The sequence below is a fragment of the Gorilla gorilla genome, chromosome 7 (genome assembly GCF_029281585.2).
Source record: "Gorilla gorilla gorilla isolate KB3781 chromosome 7, NHGRI_mGorGor1-v2.1_pri, whole genome shotgun sequence".
In the NCBI taxonomy this organism is placed as follows: Eukaryota; Metazoa; Chordata; class Mammalia; order Primates; family Hominidae; genus Gorilla; species Gorilla gorilla.
Window position 1 is genome coordinate 132,735,647 of NC_073231.2, and position 25,521 is coordinate 132,761,167.

Below are 25,521 nucleotides of genomic sequence, written 5' to 3' on the forward strand. Positions count from 1 at the left end.
GATATTTTACAGTATGTAGCCTTTTCAGATTGACTTTTTTTTCACTTAGTGATATGCATGTAAGGTTCCTCTATGTCTTTGTATGACTTGATAGCTCATTTATTTTTATCTCTACAAAAATTCATTATCTGAGTGTACTACCAATTATTTATCCAGCTATCTACTGAAAGACATTTTGGCTGCTTCCAAGTTTTGGCAATTTTGAATCAAGCTGCTGTAAACATTGTGTGCTGGGTTTTGTGCAAATGTAAGTTTTCAACTCATTTGGCTAAGTACCAAGGAGTTTGATTGCTGGATTGTATGGTAAGAGTATATTTAGTTTTGTAAGAATATGCCAAACTGCCTTTTGAAGTAATTTACCATTTCTCATTCCCACAGTAATGAGTGAGAGTTTCTATTGCTCCACATCCTTGTCAGCATTTGATGCAAATGTTTTGGTTTTTGGCCTTTGGCCATTGAGATAGGTATGTAGTGATATTTCTTTGTTGTTTTTATTTTCAATCCCTTAATGACATAAGATGTTGAATATTTCTATATGTTTATTTGCCATCTGTTAATCTTCTATGGTGATGTGTCTTTTCAAGTCTCCTTTTAGGACTTTTGCACATTTTTAATAGGTTGTTTATTTTCATATTGTTGAATTTTGAGGTTTTGGGGGGTTTATTTTAGATGATGGCCTTTTTTCAGATATGTCTTTTGCAAATATTTACTCCAAGTCCATTGCTTGACTTTTTATTCTCTTGACATTGTCTTCTGTGAAGCATAAGTATTTTTAAAATTTTAATGAAGTCTGTTTTATCAACTTTTCAATGGATTTTATCTTTGGTATTGTATTTTAAAAGTCATTACCATATTGAAGGTCATGTAGATTTTCTCTGTTGTCTCCTTGGAGTTTTATAGTTTTGCATTTTACATTTAGGTCTATGATCCATTTTGAGTTAATTTTTGTGCAGCATGTAAGGTCTGTGCCTAGATTCTTTTCATTTTTGTTGTTGCTTGTGGATGTCCAGTTGTTTAAGCACTATTTATTGAAAAAAGAAAACATATTTTCTGCATTTTATTGCCTTTGCTCCTTTTCAAAAATCAATTGAGTATACATATTTTGGTTAATTTATTTGCCCTTTATTTTGTTCCATTGATCTATTGTTTATCCTTTTGCCCATACCACACTGTCTTGATGACTATAGTTCTATATTAAGTTTAAAGTTGAGTAGTGTCAGTCCTCTCATTTTGTTCTGTGCCTCTTGCCTCTCCATATAAACCTTAGAATCAATTTGTTGACATCCACAAAATAAGTTGCTAAGATTTTAATTGGCATTGCATTGAATCTATCGATCAATTTATTGATCAAGTTGGGAAGAACTGATGTCTTGACAATATTGATTCTTCCTATTTATTACTTGAAATATTTCTCCATTTTTCTGGATCTTTGGTTTATTGTATAAAAATTTTATAGTTTTCTTCATGTACAGCTAGTGCATATTTTGTTAGACATATTTTTTTTGAGTGTTAATGTAAATGTATTATTTTAAATTTCAAACTGTTCTTATTCATTGTGAGTATACAGACGATTGACTCTTTTATATTAAGAATGTACTCTGCAACCTTGCTATAACTGCTTATTCATTCCAGGAGATTTTGATAGTTCTTTTGAATTTTTTTTTTTTTTTTTTTTTTTTGAGATGGAGACTTGCTCTGTCACCCAGGCTGGAGTGCAGTGGCAGGATCTCAGCTCACTGCAGTCTCCGCCTCTGGGGTTCACGCCATTCTCCTGCCTCAGCCTCCCAAGTAGCTGGGACTACAGGCACCCACCACCACGCCCAGCTAATTTTCTTATCTTTTCTTTTTTTTTTTTTTGTATTTTTAGTAGAGATGGGGTTTCACTGTGTTAGCCAGGATGGTCTCAATCTCCTGACCTTGTGATCCGCCCGCCTCGGCCTCCCCAAGTGTTGGGATTACAGATGTGAGCCACCGCGCTCAGCCTGAATTTTCTATGTAGACAATTATGTCATCTGTCAACAAAGAAAGTTTTATTTCTTCCTTCTCTATACATTTTTATTTTTCTTGACTTATTGCATTAGTCAAGACTTCCAGCATAATGTTGAAAATGAGTAGTGAGAGGGAACATTCTTGCTTAGTTCCTGATCTTTGTGGTAAAGCTTGTCTTTCTTTCCTTAATAGGTGTTTCAAAATGGAATGCATAATATATTTTACTGTAAAAGAAGTTCAATGCTTTAAAATTGTTGTCACATACCAAAATATCTAGTTTAAAGCTTTTCATATAGCATACATTAGGTAATGTTTATTAAATTCATTATCAGTAGTTCACATCCTAATTACTTTCTCATATGTCTATTAAAAACACAAGTAGTTCATTTTGCTGATCCACAAGAAGCTTCAATGCTATGAATTGACTGTAATAGCTGCAAGATCAGTATCTAATCCCACTCCTCCCCAACTCCCCTCTCCAAATTATTTATTCTAAATCAGAGTGAGAATTTGCTTCAGATTTAATACACTCAGGAATGAGTTTCAATGCAAAATGAGACTCAAGTTACCAAGATAGAAAATCAGAGCAAACTTGTTTATCCTTTTAGGAAAAGACATTTGCCAGAGGAAAGGCTCTTCAATGATTCAAAATAACTTTCAAGAACTGATGCACTTTTATTGATTCATTTGGTTTATTGATTTAATTGGTTAAGGGCTTAAAAATACCAAGGATATTTCCATTCTAGGCATTCTACTACAAGATAACACTCCAAAAAGCAGTGAAAACTAGGGATACAGACAGAATTTTGCATTACAAATGTGTGATGTAAATATACGAGTGAAGTGATAGCTCTTGAATGTGAAAAAAAAGTGTCCATGCTTTTCAAATGTGGAATCAATAATTTAGGTACACCAGAGTCTATGAAATACAGAAGAAAAAAATACCTGCCTTTGGGTACCAGATTTTGTGCTAGGAATTATTCATGTGTTATGTCTTTAATCTTCCCAGCAATCATTTTGTGAGATAAATATAATTTTCCTCGTGTTTAGATAGGATAGCTGAAACAGAATGGGTAAGTTGCTTGACTAAGGTCTCATAGCTAGAAAGTGGCAAAATCAGAAAACGCAGAAAATACTCACTGTATATGTGCCAGTGATTGTGTTAGAATATTGAAAGGTATGATTTTGTTTCGTCCTCGCATCAGCCCTGCGAGATTGATTTACAGTATTTTGCAGATGAGAAAATGGTGACACAGAGAGCCCAAACACATTATACAGTGTCACGTGGCCAGCAAAGTCAGCATCAGGATTCATCTTCTGTCCTCTGTGATAACTAATTGTACCAGGAAAGGAAAACATATGCCAGAGAGGCTTTGTGTGGGAGCTTACGTTTAGGCTGGATCTCAAGAAAAGCCTAAACATTATTCTCCAGAGTTGAAAAGAGAGGTTTGTGTGGGAGGGAGATCTTAGGCTGAGAAAGCCCAGGGATCACTGAGGAAGCTGCCGCATGATGCTCTCACAGATGGCCAAATGGTTTGTCCAATATGCCTCCAGGTGAAGGAATAGCAAACTATTTCCTGACCCTTTCTGCTAGAGTAAATGGAGATCTTACTTCTCAGGGGTCTGGATGACAGTTGTGTTTTCAAAGTGTAGACTAAAACTGATGTGATTTCTAAGCCTACCTGAGTAACTTAAGGCAAGTTATTAAAGCCGTCGAAGTCTCAGTTTTCTAATCTGCAAAATAGGGTTAATATTAATACTTATTTCATCACATATTGGTTGAGAGGAGATTGGGTCACTCAGGGACTGGGGCAAGATAAAAATCTTTGGATTGGATGCTATTTAGTGACCTTTCCAATTCTAAACTTTTCCGATATAAAATTTGACAAAGTATTGAGTCTTTAATGATGAAAACCTGGAATTAAAGAAATTGTTAGTAAGTACATTGCCTAGCATCTCTCATAAAACTTAACTTCCTAGGTAGCTGTATCAAAGATGGACCCATATTTTTTGCATTCAAAAAAGAAAAAGAAATCTAAACCTACTGAGCATTTACTGCCAGGCAGTATTCCCTTCACTTTGTATTCATTATGGTTTTTAATCCCTACAAAACACATATGGCAAATATTATTCATATCATTTTGCATTTAAAAGAAATGGGACTAAGAAGTAGAAAAACTTTCCCCAAGTTGCAAAATTGGCAACGTGAGAATCCCAGGTTTGAACCCACATCTGTCTGACTCCAAAGTGTTTGCTCACTATCCTGGGCATGTTAGATCTACTCTAAAATGAGATCAGTTTCTCTCCTCCAGGCCCTACTTGAACAGACCCCTAGTCTGAACTTGAGGAAGAGAGAGACTTCCCTTCTAAAGACGTCTGGCCTTCCAGCGGGAGGTGGGTATTGTTCCTTAGCATTCCATAAACTGTGTTCTAACCTGCCCATATCCTGTCACTCCAGCTTCCTTCCCTTGCTGATAGCTGGGCTGACTGTAAGCAGCAGCCCTGATATGCACTTCACTTGCCTCTTTGCCCAGTGGATACAATGATCCTTGACAGAAAAGATTTATGGGATTCCCACACTTCCAAAGAAGCACACTCCAGTTGTGAAACAAAGTTTACTGACTCTCCTTAAAAATCTTTTTTTACCTAAAAAAAAAAAAAAAAAAAAAAAATTAAACCAAAAAAATGAGGGAAGCCCAGATGTGAAGTAAAGTTTACTGACTCTCCTTAAAAATATTTTTTTACCTAACAAAAAATAAAAATTAAGCAAACAAGCAAAAAAAGAAAAGAAAAAAAAAAAATGAGGGCAGCTGAAGTGCTTGGTCCACACCCTTTAAAGCAGACACTTACTGTTCCTTATGCTCCAGTGTAAGTGACTTCCCTTTTCCTTTCTTCTTATCGCTTCCTTTTAAAGTGTGCCTGGAAGCATTGCAAAGGGGAAAGTATAAACAATGTCAGGGGTGGTGCTATATTTAAAGGAAATTTAGGTCTTGCATCCTGTCCTTCTCTTAAAAAATAAATAAATAAATAAACTCTCAAGAATTCCTGCACATTTTGTACCCTTCCCTTGGTGCGAGTTTATTTACATAGTTAGATAACCAGTTTAGCCCAGATAATCTCAGAGCTGACTTTCTGACTTTCACATTTATAGTGAAAAGCTCCTAATCTCAGCCTTCTGGACTAACCGCTTATCCCTCTAACAACTGTGTTTTTAAAAATGCTTCCAGGAATTTCCTCTTTAACATTCCCCCAAAAGGTGTAACATCATAGGGGTTGAGTTAGAATGACTTTCAGAAATGAAAGGAAAGGTGTTAGGAGTAAACTGGAGACCCATGAGTAAAATCTTATACTTACGGTTTGTTTGACTTTCAAAAACAAATGTTTTCAAAAGATGTGATCCAACATTTAACAATTAATAGATGTCACATTTTAAAATCTGGCTTTTTAGATTATTTTTAGAGTGGAAGATATGGCAAACTTGGGCTGGCAATTCTACCTGACAATAATTAGATGGAGTAGCCACTGCCCCCGTAGGAGAGGTGAATCTTTCTCTTATATTTCTCTGTGTTTCCAATATTAAGGCTCAAGTCCCCTATGTCTGTGTCACCAACATTGAGGCTCAAGGCCAACAGCCCGTTAGGTCATTATATTGCCTTTGCATTGTTGTTGCTATATTTAAGAAAATTATATCTTATGATTGTATCTGTATGACCTTCAGCAAATGACAACCTCTTGAAGTGGTGTCATTGTCTGGGGTAAATACCTGAGTTTCGTTGTCTCATGGCCACAGAAAACAAAACAGTGAGGTTCCGAGTGGAAGTTTAATAGGTGAAAGAAAGAGAAGAGCTCTCAGCAGCAAAAAGAGGTCCCAGAGACATGGGTTGCTGGTTCCGCAGTGGAATGCAGAGAGTTTTATAGGTGAGCTTGAGGAGGCAGTGCCTGATTTACATAGGGCAGGAAAGATTTGGTTGGACCAGGTGTGCCATTTATAGGGTGTGAAAAGGCTGGCTACCCCCACCTTAATCTTTTATTATGCAGATGAGTTCTCTATGTGGTCAGCACCATGTTGCCTGTTTCTTTACTGTACACGTGGTGGCAAAAAAAAAAGCGAAGATGGAGTCTCCATGTTGAACATACCTGGCCCCCAGGTAACCCTTTTCTATTAGCACAGTTGCCAGCATTCACCTGTACAAGCTTCCAGCTTGCTTATCTATGTTTGCAGGTCAATTTTTCAGGCTGCTCTTTTTTAGGAAAAAAGTTTTGGGGAAAAAAAATGCTTTCCTTTTGGGTTTTTGTTTGTTTGTTTTGTTTTGTTTTGTTTTGTTTTTTTGAGACAGAGTCTGGCTCTGTCGCCCAGGCTGGAATGCAGTGGCTCAATCTTGGCTCACTGCAAGCTCCGCCTTCCGAGTTCACCCATTCTCCTGCCTCAGCCTCCCGAGTAGGTGGGACTACAGGCACCCGCCACCACGCCCGGCTAATTTTTTCTATTTTTAGTATAGACGGGGTTTCACCGTGTTAGCCAGGATGGTCTCGATCTCCTGACCTCGTGATCCTCCCGCCCCGGCCTCCTAAAGTGCTGGGATTACAGGCGTGAGCCACTGTGCCCGGCCGTCATTTTCCTTTTGTTAAAAGGAAAATTTTGCTGAAGACTCTGTTTCCCTTACTATCCCCCCAAATAATTTATTTCTAGCTCCTGTATCATACTCTGAGACTCAAATTTCTCCTAAATAAAATGGAATAATAGTAGTAAATATGTCCTTTGGGTGTTTTGAGGCTAAATGAGCCAATATATGTAGTGTTTAGAATAGTTCCTGATACACAGTAATTGCAATAGATATATTATTACTCTTATTTTGTTCAGAATTTATTGAGAGTTATTGTTATTGAGAATTTCTGATACACAGTAATCGCGATAGATATATTATTACTGTTATTTTGTTCAGAATTTATTGAGAGTTATTGTTCAGAATTTATTGAGTTATTGAGAATTTTTGATACACAGTAATTGTGATAGACATATTGTTACTGTTATTTTTGTTCAGAATTTATTGAGAGTTATTGTTGACTAAGAAAATAAGGGTTTCTAATGTAATCTCTGTCTGCCCGACTATATAGTGTTTATATTCTTGGTGACTTAACATTTATGAGTGAGTATCTCATTACTTCATGATATTTTCTAGGGCATATTTATGGAAAGATACATGTAATATTATTTTAAATTATTTTGTTTTTTCCCTTTATAATACTTTTAGAACATAATATCAAGATTGTTTTAAAACGTATGTGTGAGAATATATTATAGTACACATAAAATTTCTTTCTGAGAGTAAAGATGCATTACAAAATACTTGATCTGAAAAGAGCATGTGGGTTTGATTATGTTGAGTACCTTGGTCTAGTGTTTTCCACACATGGCCTAATTACCCTCTCTGACTTCCTAGAACATTTAAGGGACTATTTTGGTCAATTCTCTGTCTGACTTTGCAGCATTTAAAGAAAGACCAGTTTTATGCATAAAGAGAATAGCGATTATCTAATCAAATCGGAGTGACTAAGTTATAGCTTTCTAGAAGAGTAATGCTTGCTAATTGACAACCTTCAAAAGAAGAGAGAAGCATGTCTCAAAGGAAAGGTTCTAAGAGATTTATCCTTCTACTGCCTATTAACTGGGTTTGTGGCTCAAGGTTTAGGAAAGAGTCATCCAATATTTCATGCAAATCCAATGGTAGCTCTTGACACCAGAGTTCATCTCATTCCAAGTGTGATGAAAAAATATTGGAGGGTTTCAAACAAGTAGTTAACTGGAATTATTATACTCTTAAAAGATCACTGTAGTTGCTGGAAGGCACATAATCCTCAAGGAGGAAGGCAGACCAAGAGGAGAAGCAGAAAGATCAGTTAAGAAATACTATCTCAGATGAGGAGTGAAACTACAGTGGTAGCAGGGAAGGTGATGAGATTTGGTCCAATTAAAAATATACTTTGAAGGCTGAACAAAAAAAGTATGCTGATGGATTAGATGTAGGAAGTAACAGGCATCTAGCTGGCTCTTTTGGAATCAAGCAATAGCAGGAATGGTGATGCTATTGACTGAAATAGAGAACACAGAAAAAGAAGCAGGATTGAGCATGTGAATTCAAGGGTTCCATTTTGAACATGGTAAATTTAGCAGCCCATTGTTATCTGAGTGGAAATGCAGCTGGATATGTGAGTCTAGACTTTCTGGAAGAGGTCAGGTCTAGAAATGTGATTTGAGAGTCAGCAGTGTATTGGTCCTTTTAAAATCATGATCTTGGATGAGATCTCTAAGAAGTGAGCACAGGGACTTTCTAATGTTGAAAGATTTAGGAACATCGGGAGGATCCAGCAAGGGAGAAAGAGGAAGAGACCTAGATAGACAGGACAAAAAAATTTGGAAGTATGGATGTCTTGTAGTGACAAACATGTTTTAAGAAGAGAAGGTAATCAGTTGCGTAAAAGACAACTGAAATGTCAAGGAAAATGATTGTTGCGAATTCATTGTTGGATTAAGCAAAATGTTTCTTAAGCTATTTCTTCTAGGTGTTTTAAAATGTTCACTATCACGTGTCTTAAAGTGGGACTTTAAACATATTGGTACTGAGCACTTAGTTAAGGTTTTTAATCTGGAGGCCTGTGTGATTTTATTCTGGGAAAATTTCTCCTATTATTTCGTGAGTTTTTTTTCTTCCCCTCCACTTTCTCGGGCCAGTATTTCTGGAATTTCTATTATTCAGATGTTCAACTTCCTGCACTGATTTTTCTAATTTTGTTTTTTCTCTTATTCTCCATCTTACAATATTTGGCTCTACTTCTGGGAGATTAGTGTGACTCAACTCTTTTAAGTGAAAGAGAGTCGGGTGTGGTGGCATATGCCTGTAGTCCTAGCTACTTGAGCGGCTAAAGCAGGATCACTTGAACCCTTGAGTTCAAGGTTACAGTGAGCTGTGATCATGCCAGTGTACCCCAGCCTGAGCATCTCTAAAAATAATCAACAGAAGATAAATAAGTAGATAGATAAATAATAGATAAATAAATAAATAAAAAATGAAGGAGAATTCAGAGTCTGATAACTGATAAAAAGAATAACCTGAGGGATCCATTTGCTTTACTTACATACTTTACAACAATCACTTCCAACATTATACCTCAGATCTGGGCTAATACGTAGGAGGGTGTGCACATCCTTTGGCAATCTTTAGTAGGATTTTGAAAGCTTAGCAGGAAGAGAAACATACCTGGAGGGGAAAAAAATGTACCCAAGAGATTTACTTGTCTTGTGGCCACAAGTTAAAGAAAACTTCTACCAATACCAAACTAAATCCCAGAAGTTCTTCTGATCTCGGAGGAATTTGAAAGAAGGCATTTTACTGTGGGTTACTCACGTGCTGATAAGAAAGACAGACATAAACAATTATATTCGCAAGCTCCTTAAGGCTTTGATGATCAGGGGATGCCAAAATTGTTACCATGCCTGTTCCCTGCACATTCAGCTCTTGACTCTTACCTTATCAGGTGTTTTTCTAGATTTAAAGTTTTTTTTTGTTTGTTTTTTGTTTTTGAGATGAAGTCTCACTCTGAAACCCAGGCTGGAGTGCAGTGGCACGATCTCAGCTCACTGCAACCTCTGCCTCCTGGGTTCAAGCAGTCCTCCCACCTCAGCCTCCTGAGTAGCTGGGACCACAGATACGTGCAACCAAGTCCAGCTAATTTTTTGTATTTTTGGTAGAGATGGGGTTTCACCACGTTACCCAGGCTGGTCTCCATCTCCTGAGCTCAAGCAACCCACCCTCCTCAGCCTCCCAAAATGCTGGGATCATAGGCGTGAGATACTTGATTATCTTAATTTTCTGGTATCTTGAAGTACTGAAGTGTTATGAGTTGAGTTCATAATTTTATGTAACTCCTTCTACCATGTGCTAAGTACCTTGGTACTGAAGAACAGACGACATGATCTTCATCTTTCAAATCTATAAAAACATTTAAAACTGGAGAAGGGAGGAGATAACAGACAGCCATGGGGTTGGTTGCAAATGGGGTATGGGACTGGTAACTATCATGGTTTTAAACGTTATGTGTAAAGGTGTAGGGAAGGGGAGAACTCTCCTTTTCATTCTAAGATATTATTGTTCTGGAAGGGTAAAAGGAATATATATATATATATTTTTTTGAGATGGAGTCTCACTCTGTCACCAAGGCTGGAGTGCAATGGCACAATCTTGGCTCACTGCAACCTCCGCTTCCTGGGTTCCAGCGATTCTCCTGTCTCAGCCTCCCGAGTAGCTAGGACTACAGGTGCGTGCCATCACGCCCAGCTAATTTTTTGTATTTTTAGTAGAGATGGAGTTTCACCATGTTAACCAGATGGTCTCGATCTCCTGATCTCGTGATCCACCTGCCTCAGCCTCCCAAAGTGCTGGGATTACAGGAGTGAGCCACCACGCCCAGCCAAAAGGAACATTTCTGCATCACAGTGTGACCAGATGTTTACAAACATATTGCCTGCACAAGATCACAAATCCTGTCTATACCTGGTTCCACTCTTTTAAAGGGACAATAAGAAGAAAGTACTAGAGGCCAGGAGTGGTGGCTGACGCCTGTAATCCCAGCACTTTGGGAGGCTGAGGCAGGAGGATCACGAGGTCAGGAGATCAAGACCATCCTGGCTAACGTGGTGAAACCCCATCTCTACTAAAAATACAAAAAATTAGACGGGCATGGTGGCACGTGCCTGTAATCCCAGCTACTCAGGAGGCTGAGGAAGGAGAATGGCGTGAACCTGGGAGACGGAGCTTGCAGTGGGCCGAAATCGTGCCACTGCACTCCAGTCTAGGCGACAGAGCGAGACTCCATCTCAAAAAAAAAAAAAAAAAAAAAAAAAAAGAAGAAGAAGAAGAAAGTACTAGAAATCAGATTTTGTCTCGTAGTTGCAGAAGAGCAGTTGTACCAGACAAATCTGTCATAAATTGTATGCTTTCTCACATCCCCTTCCAACTGAACTTCACTACCCATGGCATCCTTCTTTCGAAAGAACTCTAGACTGTACTTGGTTCAGGGCCAGCTAATATTAAAGGGGGTGGGCAGGGATCCAGTAGCAGCCTATATTTAATTACAAGATGGATTGATAGAAAGGATGATAGACAATTACCAAATACCAATCAAAGTCACTTTCCTTGTGATTCAGCTGACATAAAAGAGGAATTAGTCAACTGAGGGCAATAGATCAGATAGGCAAAGAGAAGACATGCTGTCATTGGGCCTTTTTCTTTTTCTTTTTTTTTTTTTTTTTTTTGAGACAGCGTCTCACTCTGTCACCCAGGCTGGAGTGCAGTGGCGTGATCTCAGCTTACTGCAACCTCTGCCTCCCGGGTTCAAGTGATTCTCCTGCCTCAGCCTCCTGAGTAGCTGGGACTACAGGTGTGTGCCACCACACCCGGTTAATTTTTGTATTTTTAGTAGAAACAGAGTTTCACCATATTGGCCAGGCTGGTCTTGAACTCCTGACCTCGTGATCTGCCTACCTCGGCCTCCCAAAGGGCTGGGATTACCGGTGTGAGCCACTGTGCCTGGCCCATTGGGCCTTTTTCTTATGATTTTCATGACTTTTTGCTTTGTAAATAGTAACAGCTTAAGTAACAAATGGATTTGATTAATTCCTTTGTCTCAATATTCCCATCTTCTCCTTTACAAAAGTCTTCCTCCAAGACTTAGTTGGGAAGTAACCAAAATACTTCATTTCTCAGTTTTCTTTAAAGTGTTGATTTGACTTCTATTCTCCCAGGAGCAAGATGAGAGGTGGTCTCTGAGTTGATTACCAAGGTAGGTTTACTTCAAAGTGACTGAGAGTTGAAGATCAACATAGGTTCATACAGATCCAGATGTGCCAAGCTTGGGTGGACTTTCTCTCCCTTTCTTTATTAACAGCTTTGATGATGTGCCAGGTAAAGCTGTCTATAGCCATTAGCTGCTTTGATGACATCAGACATATACTACCTGGCAACCTCAACTCTGCATTCCTGGAAAATCTCAGGAAACTTAAAGGATCATCTAAAAATTTATTTTGTGTGTTTTGGGAGTTTGATTAAGAATTGTGGGTCAAACATCTATCTTTCAGATGAGGCCAATAACTATATTCTAATTTTCTCTTCAAAGCCACAGATACTCCAAGCTAAGGACCAATGCCAGCAATTATATGTGTATATATACACACACACATGTGTGTGTATTTATATGTGTGTGTGTGTGTGTATTTGCGGAATTTGTATGAGGGCTTTCCATGTTTCAGTGGCTATGGAAGAGAGAAATAGACTAGGCTGGGACCGATGGATCTCAGGTTTTAACCCATACTCTGCCACTGTCTTCATCACTTTGGACAAATGTCTTCTCATCTCTCAGTCTTCTATTTTCTAAATTGGATAGAATTAGATGACTGGGGTTGAAAGACTTCTCTAGAAATGAGGGTGCCCAACTGCCTTCATTTTAGAAGTGAGAAAACTGAGGCTTTGTGTGGCAAGCTTTTGCTGGGATCCAAGAATGCTCATAAGCAAGTTTTTGCCACTCAGCATTCAGTTTCCATTCCTATGGTGACAGCATTCCAGTCTCCTCTAGAGAGCCCCATTCCCTCATTCTCCAACCAGTAAAAGGGGCTAACTGCAGTTACTATTATTGGAATGAACATGTGGCTCAAGCCTGCTCAATCAACATGTTTTGTGTCCTCACAGTTTCTCAGACCTTGTGACTTGAGGGATGAGTCATGACTCAAACTAGACAAATGGGAGCCAATGAAACACAATTAGAAAACTTTGCTTTAAGAATTGAACAATGAGGTGTGTGGTTTCTACTGGAGTGCGAGAGTAAAAGTGGAATCAATTAAAGCTGTGCTTCAATCAAGAGAGGAGGTTCTACTTGAAAATGGAGCCAGATAACAAGTGACAGAGTGTGTTGTGAGAGGAAGATTGAGTCCTGTAGATATAATTTGAATCCCTGGGCCCAACTTAAGCTAAATGTTGGAGCCAGTCTGCCCTGGTTGGAATCACAACTCTGCTACCAACAAGCTATGTGGCCTCCTTGAGCAAGCCACTAGACTTCGGTATGTCTCAGTCACCTCACTGAGGTGAATAAAGATGAAGACTGGAAACTTGCCTCATAAGGTTGCTGTAATGAATACACAATTCCATACCCAAGTGCACCATGTGCGTGTGTATGCACAGCGCACACACACATAGACACAGACACACACACACAGTTACCCTTATTATGACTGGAGTTGGCAGTTGTATGAGCCAGTACGTTCTATATTTTGCTGAACACAGTTTGATCTCCGACAAAATTAATCCTCGAGTTAGCAGCAGATCTTAAAACCAGGTATTCTGACCCACACTTCAGACAAATTAATTTCCCATCACTATAGTGATGCATCAAATTAAGGCATTGGACTGTACAGAGAAGCAGTCCATATATTCTCTGAGTTTATTGAACTACATTTCAATTAATGTTAAAGTCTAGGTATTCAATTCTGGGAACTGCTGTGGATTTTGTTAGGTGTGACGCTACTGTGTTACTGAACAGGGAAATGGCCTTTCTTTTTTCTTTTTTTATAGATACACACTGAAGTATATAAGAGTCAATGTTATAAAAATCTGTACTTTATTTTAAAGTAATTGTATTAGTCGGGGTTCTCTAGAGTTGACACTCAGTATTAACCATCACAGTAATTTAGCAAAATCCACAAAACAAGACAAAGCAAATATGACAAAATGCTAGTAACTGCCATTCCACTGAATGATGGATAACTGAATGTTTATTATAAAATTATCTCAACTTTCTTGTATGTTTGAAAACCTATATAATGTAAACCTTGATTACAGTTCCTGACTGAATTATTTGTCTTCCCCATTTCAGTGTAGGCACCGTAAGGGCAAAGTTGCCTTGGTTACTGTTGTATTCCCAGTGACTGTAATATAGTACCGGCTTAATAAAGACATAATTAAAGGTGAACAGGTTAGACCTTGTTAGCTGAGAGGAACTTCAGGCCATCTATAACTGAAGATGTGGGTGCTCTGCCACATCCTCTCATCACCAGTCATTCCTGTGCATGCTGACAGCTTTCTACTGCAGACATCTGGGACTTCTGTCCTGAAGGCTGACCTCAGGGCACTCAGCCTCTACAAGGGGCTGGCCAGATGTGACTTTCCCCAAGAGAAGCCCTGAACCAATGATAAGCAGAAGTTGGAGGACAGTCATTTTAGGTTTCTTGTCCCTCTATTGAAACAATCTGTGGCTTATTCTATATTGCTTCTCAGAGATTCCCAGGGCAATTGAGCTCAAATGGCCCACTGCATCTCCCTGCTTATGAACCCACTTTCCTTGGTTTACTTCTCTCCTCAGTCTCCCATCTGTACTCCCATACCTAAAATCACTTCCGAAATAAACTACTTGCCTCCAAATCTGTGTCTAAGATACAATTTCCAAGAGACAACCTGAGACAGAACGGTAAAGAAGATCAAGTCTGAGCAAGGTCACCAAAAGTAGATATAGAGAGGAAGGATTGGCTGGAAAAACTTTCTGGATAGACTAAACTAATAGGAGAACTTAGTCTCCTGTTAGCATGGGGTGATTTAGAGGAAGACATTTCTCCCCGAATATATCCTATGGTTTGTGCAGGTCTGACCAAGTCAGTCAGTTGACTTTACTGGACATTGGGAAAAACCCTGTGCTCATCACCAGCTCCACCACTTCTAGAATAAAACAACTGAGCTATTCCACTTTCAACCCCCCTTTCTGCCTTCTCCGTGGAGACATTTCTTGGTGCTGGTTTTTGAATCATTAGCCAAGTATTCTTTTCCTCTCTGCTTGGTGACTTTGCAGTACAGTAAAGACATATGCTCCTCCCTGAGAGCCAAACCTAAATTCCATCCTGGCTTCTTCGAATGCCCTTGGATGAAAATAGACATTCCTTTCTCCTACAATCTTTGTGTATTCTTTTTTTATTAGACATGCTATGTTAAATCCATTAATGAAGCAGTTATGCCTATGAAGCTCCTAAATTGTATCCAACTCAAAGCCCCCATAAGATGAAGCACAAAGCTGAGAAAAAAATAAAGTTGCCCTAGCTACCCATTGTCCATGGGGTACGATATAATCTGCTTAGTCTGACAGTCAAGGACCTCAATGACGTAAAGTTCCAGAAGTACTGGAGAAGATCAAGAAGATCTAAATTTGATTTCTAACATTTTCACCACCCTCCTCGGTGGTTTTGAATTCATGCCCTGTTTCATTAGCTCTCCAAACAAATAACAGCATGCACAATCCATAAGAATACAATTCTTAATTACCCAGGCAAATGAGAAGCTTGTTGCTCATAGGAGAATGATGTTAGAGGGATTAATGAAGCAAGTAATAAACCTTTACTTCTTATATTTCCAAATACTCTCCCTGAATTATGCTATAAATCTTCTAGCTACAAGGTATGGAAATTCAGCGTACCTTTGACTTATCTTGCTTAACCTTTTCTCAAAGCTCTCCCTAAATCCTACTGTTTGTACCATCTCAGTTTCTCTAACTGGTCTCCCTGGTTCCACACACACCCTCCTAGTAGCCCCTACTCCTATCTCTGTTTTATCCTGCTGCCAGTGGATGGTTCAAAATGTGAGTAGTTTTACATTGTCTCTGGTTTCCAAAGATTCAGTAGTTTCTCCACTGAATTCTACTTTGTTCCTTGGTAACTAGATTCAGCTTCATTTCTCTCTTCAGTATCTTGAATCCTATACTTCATCCTTACAAGTCTTGAAATGTTCCCTCAATTTTCCTTCACTGTGCCTTTGCTTAAGCTGGTTTCTCTTCTTGGTGCCCTTCTCAAATATATATATTTGTCAAAGCCCTAAATATTCTTAAGGTGTTGCTCAAATTTTATTCCATTCCCCCAAAATCATGACTTTTTTTAACTTATAGTACCATAGCACGTGGTTTCTCTATAACGAAATTTACAATCTTGTTTCCAAAAGATTTTGTTTCTGTTTTCTTCATTTGCTGGTGAGTGTTTAAAAGGCAGTTGCTGTTTTATTCATTCAAAATCAGCCATTAGCTCTTAGAACTGTGCTCTGTACATAGCAGGGGCTCATTAAATGAAATCCCTAAGCATAACCGCGGGGTAGGGCGAGGTTTGGTTCTTGGAAATGTAAATGACCATAAGGTAATACTGACACTTCTGACCCTTTCCAATCTCTCCTCTCAGAGACCAGGAACTGCATTTGGATTTAAAGAAACAAAACTTTCTGGCACCTACTGTGGTGAGTAGCTTCTGACATGACTCTCAGTGAGCTCTTCCTCCTGGTGTTCATGTGCTTGGGTAATCCTCTCTGAGTGTGAAGTGAATCTCACAACTCACTTCTAATAAATAAAAGATGGCATAAGTGATGGGATGTCACTTCCATAACTACATCACAGGTCGTGATGTCCATCTTGCTAGCATTCTGTCTTTGGTTGATACTCTATTCACTTGCTTACTTGTTGCTAAGTTGTAAGGCGATCTGTGGAGAGACTTACTTAGCAGTGAACCAACCACATAGCAAGGCCTCTGACTAAAACCTTGCAGGGACAGAGGCCTCAGTCCAACAGCCTATGAGAAGCTGATCCTGCCAACCACCGTGTGATGGTTGATGATCACATGGTGGTTGATGTGATCATGAAGGATGAATGTGATCATGGAGAATGAAGAAGCCAATCCTTTCCAGTTAAGCCTTGAGGTGATTGCAGTTTTGTGAGAGACCCAGAGACATAGAATCTTGCTAATCTGTGTCCAAATTCTTGGCTTAAAGCACTGAAATAATAAATGCTGTTGCTTAGAGCCACTGTGGTTTGGGGTAATTTGTTATGCAATAATAGATAACCTAGATATCTACTTTTGAAAATTCTGCCCACCGTGTTCATTCTATCAGGACATGCTTTCTTATTGATGAATGGCCAGTGGCATGGATTTAATTATCCTTCTCTCTCTCTGTTTCCATTCCAGGGCTTTGCGTAAAGATTCTTAGTGCTTATTAGCATGGTTTATAAATTTAGCTTCACAAAGCTAGTACATAATTATGCAAAACTAGGACTTTAATAGAAAAGAACTTAAAATAAGACTCAGTGAAAATATATTAATTGTAGATTACTTAATAGTTTAGGTATTTTGTGCGGGTAACTATTTTCCCAATGCTACAAATAAGGAAAATGAGAATAACTGAAGACACTTGCTCAAAAGCACACATTCAGCAAGTGTTAAAATTAGATGTCAAGTTCAGACATGTGCACTGTCAATAGCAAGCTCTTTCCCCTAAACCAAAGTCCTCAACTGTGGCTATACATTGCAATCACCTGAGGAACACTAAATACATATCGAGAGAGTCTGATTTAATTCTTTCAGGGTACAGCTTGGGCATTGGGATTTTAGAAACCACCCAGGCAATTCTAATATATAGCCAATTTGAGAAGCACTAGGTACATCTCTGAGCCTCCCAAATTTTGTTCATATCCAATGGTACTTAATTACACTCTGTGTTTGTCACCTGATTCTTGAATTTGAAACCAAGCCACTTGAATTCTTTCTGAAAAGAACAGACTTTCACCAGGACAGAAGAATCTGTTGAGTACACATTGTGGGGAGAAGCATTTTTAGGTGAGGAAGAAACAGAAGGGGAGCAATCAACTCTGACCTTGAGTTAGTTACACAGTCATTGAATGACGAAGATTTTATTACAGACCAGGACACTGGTCAGCAGTTTTCCTACATCTTATATAGCTCTACTATTGACTCATATTTCACGTGTCCTTGAGTAATGGTCATTTCCCTTGAATGATAGTGTTTTAGAGTTAGAAAAGAATCTAGAATTTAATCTTTTTATGTACAAGGAAACTGAATCTTAAAAAGGAGAAATGATTTGATAAATGCCACACAGCAAATGAGTGGCAGAACTGGATCTAGTTTACATGTCTATACTCAGACTGTGGATCTTTCCACCACACAAGAGCAAGCTCTTTTTGATTAAATTCTAGGTAGGTAGGTAGGCATATGTTTTATTTTCCAAAAATATGGAACTGAAAAAGAATTTCAGGCCTTTTCAAACCCATGCTCTGTTTCCTCCTGCAGAGTGCCAGATTTCAGGAATGTTTCATTTGCTGTTCTTTGTGCCTGGAAACTCTTTCCTTAGGCATACTTTATTGCCATCGTCTTCGCTTCATTTATTATTTGCTCATATGTTGTCACCTTAGCAGAGAGGCCTGCCCTGATCACTCAATATAGAACAGCAACCATCCCCCAGCACTCCCTTCTCTTTGCTCTATTTTTTCTATTGCTTTTATCATCAGCCAGAATGTATTTTGTTCAATTATTTATTTCTGTCTCCTCCGCTCACCTTACTAGACTGTAAACTGCATAAGTAAAGGATCTTTGTCTGGTTCTTTTTCTACTGTACTCCTGAGGCCACCCTGAAGGAGGCCCTCAATAAACATTAGTTGGTTAAATGTATAACTAATAGTAAGATCTTCAAATATGAACCATCCTGAGAATGAATAAATTCAATGTCAAGAGACACATTCAAGTACAGTTTCAGTTACCACCTAACAGGGATCGAGAAAGTGGTCTTCAGACACAAATGAGAAATCAAGTCTGAAGACTTCTAAAATCCCTTCCAAAACGGAGAGTCTATAATGTAAAAGATTACTTCTCCAAACAGAATACTCATGGTTTGCTGGAATTTTCATGGATTCTTTATATAAGCACTTAATTCATTCAATATTTTTTTGTTCATTCAAGGGATATTCAGTGAGAAGCTGCTTCATATGTGTTAGATACAATTTTTGCATGAAAAATGCAAGAATCAAGTGGTGGCTCTCATGAGCTCAAACCTTCTTCTCCATTCCTGACTTTTCATCTTTCTCTAAATATCTCTCTACTTTCAAGTATTCCTTTATCATTTTTAGAAAGTCAAATTCAGCCTAACTGGTGACCACTGGGAAAAGTAAGAGTAAATTTGTAGCATAACTTTATAGTGTATGAGGTTCCGAAAGTCATATAGCATTCATTCCTATATTTTTTGCAAAGCAACTCATAAGAAAGGCAACCACGTACCATCACTCCCCAAGGTGTCGTTCTTTTTAAAATAAAGGAAAGAAGGCTATATCAGACCCCTATTGTTTTATTTCTTGCCCTTGGGTGACTGAGCTATAATATGACTTGGTGAGAATTAAAGACCAGAAGAGAGTTATTTGAAGTATTAAAGTTTTCTTGGAGTTACTTCCATTGGAACCATTCTCCATTGCTCACTCTGGAGGAAAGACTAGAAGTACATTTTTGTATTTTTAACCACCAAACCTGACCCTTCTTAGGCATCTTCTCAGGGACTTACTTCAAATCATCTTCTAAGGTTTTTATCAACAAAAATTATCAACGTAACAAAGACTGTGTTGGACCTTGTGATTATGAATAATATTTTTTAAATATCAGCTTTACCAAGATACAACTCACATACCATAAATCTTACCCTTTGAAAATGTAAAATAAAACAGTTCCGAGTACGTTAACAGAGTTGTGCAACCATTACCACTATCTAATTTCATAAAACTCTCATCACCTTGAAAAGAATCCTGTACCCTTTCTTATCACTCTTCCTATTATGCCTTCTCAGCAGTTGTTGGCAAACAATAATTTATTTTCTGTCTCTAAGGATTTTCCTATTCTGAACATTTTATGTAAATGGAATTATAGAATATGTGGTCTTTATGTCTTGTGTCTTTCATTTAATGTAATGTTTTTAAGGTTCATCCATGTTGTAGCATGTATCAGTACTTTATTTTTATAGCCATATAGTATACCATTTTTGTATAGATGATATAACACTTTTTATTTCTTTGTATAGATATATAACACCTTTTATTTCTCCATTTATTAACAGGTAGTCATTTAGGTTTTTTTTCACATTTCAGCTACTATGAATAAGGCTACATAAATGTTTTGGATAAGTTTTTATGTGGCCATATGCTTAAATTATTCTGGGTATAAACCTAGGCGTGCAAATGCTGGGTCATATAGTAACTCTGTGTAACCTTTTGAGGAATTGCCAAACTGTTTTACAAAAAGACTGAGCGTTTGATGTTCTCACCAGCAATGTATGAGGATTCCATATTTTTTACATGCTTGCCAACGCTTGTTATTGTTTATCTGATAACAGGTATCTTAAAGGGTGTGAAGTTGTATCTCATTGTTTTCATTTGCATTCCCTTAATAGCAAATGATGTTGAACACCTTTATTTATTTATATGTATATGATTATTGTCCATGTTCACATCTCCTATGGAGAAGTGTCTGTTCAGATCCTTTGCCTATTTTTTTTTTTTTTTTTTTTTTTTTTGAGACAGTCTTGCTGTCACCCAGGCTGGAGTGCAGGAGTGCAGTAGCACGAACTTGGCTCACTGCAAGCTCCGCCTCCCAGGTTCACACCATTCTCCTGCCTCAGCCTCCTGAGTCGCTGGGACTACAGGTGCCCACCACCATGCCCGGCTAATTTTTTTTTTTTTTTTTTGGTATTTTTAATAGAGATGGGGTTTCACCGTGTTAGCCAGGATGGTCTCGATCTCCTGACCTCATGATCCACCCGCCTTGGCTTCCCAAAGTGCTGGGATTACAGGCATGAGCCACCGCACCTGGCACTCCTTTGCCTATTTTTAAATTGAGTTATTTGTCTTTTTTTGTTGAATTGCGACTGTTCTTTACATATTCTAGATACTAATCCGTTATCAGATATGTGATGTGCAAATATTTTCTCTCATTCTGTGGGTAGTCTTTTCACTTTCCTGATGGTGATTTTGAAGATCAAAATTTTTGAGTTCTGAAGAAGTCCAGTTGCTCTATTATTTTTGTTTTCAATGCTTATGTTTTTGGTGTTATATCTAAGAGTTCTTGCCTAATTCACAATAACCAAGATTTATTCCTATATTTTTTCTAAGAGTTTTATAGTTTTAGCAGTTACATTAAAGTCTATGATCCATTTTGTTAATTTTTGTGTATGGTGTGAGGTAGGGGTCCAAGTTCACTTTTTTATATGTGCTTATTCAATTTTCCCCAACCATTTGTTGAAAAGACTGTTTTTTACTCATCAAGTTCTCTACACTCTTGTTAAATGTCATTTGACTATAAATATAAGGGGTTGTTTCTGGACTGTTAGTTCTATAACATCAGTTTATATGTCTATCATTATGCCATTGTCACATTGTTTTGATTACTGTAGCTTTATAATAAGTTTTGAAATCAAGAAGTGTGAGTTCTCCAACTTTGTTTATTCTCGTTTAACATTGTTTTGGCTATTCAGGGCTCCTTAAAATTCCATGTGAATTTTAAGATTTACACACACATTTATTTTCAAAAATGCATCTGGGATTTTGATAGGTATTATGTTGAATCCATAGATCACCTTGGGTTGTACCACTATCATAGTAATATTGTATCTTCCAACTGATAAAACTGGGATGCTCTTTCACTTTATATCTTCCTTAACTTCTTTCAGTGAATATTTTTGTAGTTTTTAGTGAGAAAATCTTGTACTTCTTTTGTGAAATTAATTCCTAAATTTTTTTGATTCTTTTTGATGCTATTTTCTATAGAATTGTTTTATTAATTTCAATTTTATATTATTCATTGTCACTGTATAAAAATATAATTGATTTTTGAATGTTAATCTTGTGTCCTGTGCACTAACTGAACTCATTTATTAGTACTAATAGTTTTTATAGATTCTTCAGGATTTTCTATATAAAACATCATTTCATCTGCAAATAGAGATTGTTTTAATTCTTCCTTTTGGATCTTGATATCCTTTCCTTTATTATCTACCCTAATGGTCCTGGATTGAACCTCCAGTAAAATGTTCCAGAGAAGTATCAAAAGAGGAAATTTTGTCTTATTTATTGTATTAGGAACAGGCCATTCAGTCTTTCACTATTAAGTATGATGCCAACTGTGGGTTTTTTATAATGGTCTTTATTAGGTTGAGAAAATTCTTTCTATTTCTAGTTTGCTGAGAGTTTTCTCATGAAAGAATATTGTTTCTGTCAAATTATTTTTGTGCCTCTTATGATCATGGGTTTTTTTCCTTTGTGCTATTAATATTAATATGGTATACTACATTGACTGATTTTCATATATTAAATCAACTTTTCATTCCTGGGATCCATGGTGCATAATTTTCATATGTTGTTGCTCACTAGTAATTTTCTAGGGATTTTCGCATCTGTGTTCAAAAGGAATATTGGTCTATAGTTTTTTTCCTTATGCTGTTTTTTTATCTTGTTTTAATATCAGTGTAATCCTAGCCTCAGAGAACAAGTCAACTAGTGTTCCTTCTTCTCTATTTTTCTGGACGAGTTGTGAAGAATTAGTGCTAGGTCAATTCATATTGTCCAGCCAAGTGACAGAAAGAAAAAAAGGATGAAATAATAAAAAATAGAGTCTCAGACTTGTGAGACACCATCAATTGTAATGATATATAAAGCCCTACTAGCTTTGCATTTTCACCTAGCAGTAATTAACAGGGTAAATAACAGTTATAGAAAATGTGTACTTTCTTTCACTTCCATTCTACAACTCCCCATTCTTTAACATCAGGCAATTTTCACTGATTGTTACTGCCTAGCTTCTGTGGGGACTTAGTTTGCAACCTCTGAAATAGAAGAACAGAAATAAGGAGAAAGATATTTTAGAAAGGGAAAACAGCAGAAACAAAGAATAAGGGGTAAGAAAGTGTATGGCTTCTTGAGTAAGAGTAAAGATGGATTTGACTGAGGAGGAATTTTTGTAGGAAGGCAATAGTAGACATTTCTGGGAAGAATAACTGGAGCTAGGCTGTGGAGAGCATAGATAGCAGTGCTTTTACATAAAATTTTGGAGCTTTCAATGTGTTTCAAAGAATAGAAATACTAAGTATCTTATTTGATCTCTACTGGCACTCTGCAAATGAGGATTATGGTTGTTATTACTATTATTATTGTTATTATTACTATTTTGAGACAGGACCTCACTTTGTTGCCCAGGCTGGAATTCAGTGGCACAAACATGGCACACTGCAGCCTTAAAATCCCAGGCTCAAGAGATCCTCCCACCTCAGCCCCCCAAGTAGCTGGGACTACAGGTGTTTGCCACCTCACCTGGCTAATATTTATATTTTTGTAGAAACGGTGTTTCACTATGTTGCCCAGGCTGGTCTCAAACTCCTGAGCTCAAGGGATGTGTCTGCCTCAGCGTCTCAAAGCACTGGGATTATAGACGTAACCCACCAATCCTGGTTTATGGTCATTATTTCTAAAATGTGGAGATTAAAGCTGAGAGTCGCATAGTCTGTCAATGGCTAATAGCAAACAAAACTGGAAACACAATTGAGATCTCTCTGTCTAGCCCACTGCTGGTAGACAGACAGACTAGCCATCACAAACAAGCTGTACATGGGCCATAACCTTGATTGTTTTGTTCTCTGCTTTCTTCTTGGCACCTAGAATAACATGTAGCACTTGGATGAAAGAAATAATTTTGAATCCTGAGAAGCACAATAAGCACAATCTGCTTATTCTATGGTGAGTTATCATTGGCTCTCTCAGGGGTTTACAGCACATGTAACTCCTGGAAGGTAGAAAGACTTAACCAGGTGCAGCTATTTGCTTCAGCTTCACAGCTCCTCACATAAGCTGAATTGGCTCATTTGTTGGGAATGTTCTGCTTCAGAAGATACCAGAGACTGGGCTCATCACATGACTTTATAATGAGGAAATCTGACTGACCTTCAAGATGGTAGTAGACAGGCTGGCCATTGGGTGGGGATTGAAGACCATGGTGAAAGGCAGTTGTCACTTGGAAAACATACTCTGTTTTCAGATCATTCCTAATATAAGATGTAACTACTATTTGCTTAGGAAGGAGAATTTGTCCTGAAATTTATTCCTTCTGAAGAGTCTTTTTTTTTTGTATAGAGTCTCACTCTGTTTTCCAGGCTGGAGTGCTGTGGTGCAATCACTGCTCACTGCAGCCTCAACCTCCCAGGCTCAAGCAATCCTCCCATATCAGCCACCCGAGTAGCTGTGACCACAGGTGCACGCCAACATGCCTGGCTAATTTTTAAATTTTTTTGTAGAGACAAGGTCTCCTTATGTTGCCCAGGCTGCTCTTGAACTCCTGGGCTCAAGCAGTCTGTCTGCCTCAGCCTCTCAAACATCTGGGATTGCAGGCATAAACCACCACACCCGGCCTGAAGAGATTCTTGAGGCTTTGTGTCAATGTATCAGATCCCCATCTTTATATTTGTGAACCATTTCTGAATGATTGGATTTAGAGTGTGGCATTATAAAAGACTATAGAATTTTCAAGGCCCAAAACAAACAAAAAAAAAATGTATTTTGTTGACTCATGAATTAGAGGACATCTAATCGAGATTTAGCTTGGGTTCTTACACAAAACACCAGACAGAGAATTTAGAGGCCTGGATCTTATACATGTTCCAATATAATGACCCTTAGCTGGTCTTATGTCTGAGTTTCAGGGTTCTTCCATGTAAAAACAGGGGTGGAGAATTCCTAAGGATCTTCCAGGTTTACAGTACACTTACTTGTATTTTGCAATGTTTCCTGAGAAGCTTCAAGTTCTATGATTGATCTTGTTGTGAATGTTGTTACTAATTCCAGTTGAAAGAAATATGAAAGACATATTTTTACAGTAATCTCAACAGGTTCCAACCAAATTTGATATTTGCTCTAGTGCTCTGGCAATACTTTGTATATAGCATCTTGTAATTTTTAAAAATAACATGAATTACTTAATTTATTTAACTTTTTTTTTTCTACAGTATCTCTTAAGGAGGCCAGATAGGAGGTAACAAGTTTCCATTTTTATATATGAGGAAACACCCTCAAAGAATTTCAGTAATTTATGAAAAATAATTTAACTAATTAATGGAAGAAGTGGAACCAGAACCTGGGTCATCTGATGGATGGCCCAGAAATTTAAAAATTATTATTAAACAACTACTTATATATACATATTTTGCTGTGACATCGTCTTATGGAACCATAAGACATGTCCTAATTCTCCGGAAGCTTCCATGTGGTACATCTGTAATCAAATAATTTGAGTAAATTGTGTAAGAGCAATAATTAAAATGGGAATGTGAATGAAGGGAACACAGAACAGAGAAGAGCACAGTCCCACCTGGGGAGTTCTTGAATGGCTCAAGTAAAAGAAGGCATCTGACTATGGTCTTAAAGAATGGATGAGTCGGCCAGGCAAAGTGACTCATGCCTATAATCCCAGCACTTTGGGAGGCCAAGATGGGCAGATCACCTGAGGTCAGAAGTTCAAGACCAGCCTGGCCAACATGGTGAAACTCCATCTCTACTAAGAAATACCAAAAAACTAGCTGGGCGCGGTGGTGCGTGCCTGTAATCCCAGCTACTCAGGAGGCTGAGGTAGGGAAAAAAAAAAAAAAAAAGCATGAGTCA

The 25,521-nt window shown here is 37.9% G+C and overlaps 1 long non-coding RNA gene across 1 annotated transcript in view; it reads left to right on the forward strand.

The window, feature by feature from the left end:
* The first annotated feature begins 4,294 nt into the window (after nucleotides 1-4,294).
* The window catches only part of LOC129524235 (uncharacterized), a 131,998-nt gene continuing 110,771 nt past the window's right edge, over nucleotides 4,295-25,521 (forward strand). The window contains exon 1 of the long non-coding RNA XR_008667988.2: nucleotides 4,295-4,383. This is a non-coding gene — a long non-coding RNA (uncharacterized lncRNA). The remainder of the gene's footprint in view (nucleotides 4,384-25,521) is intronic.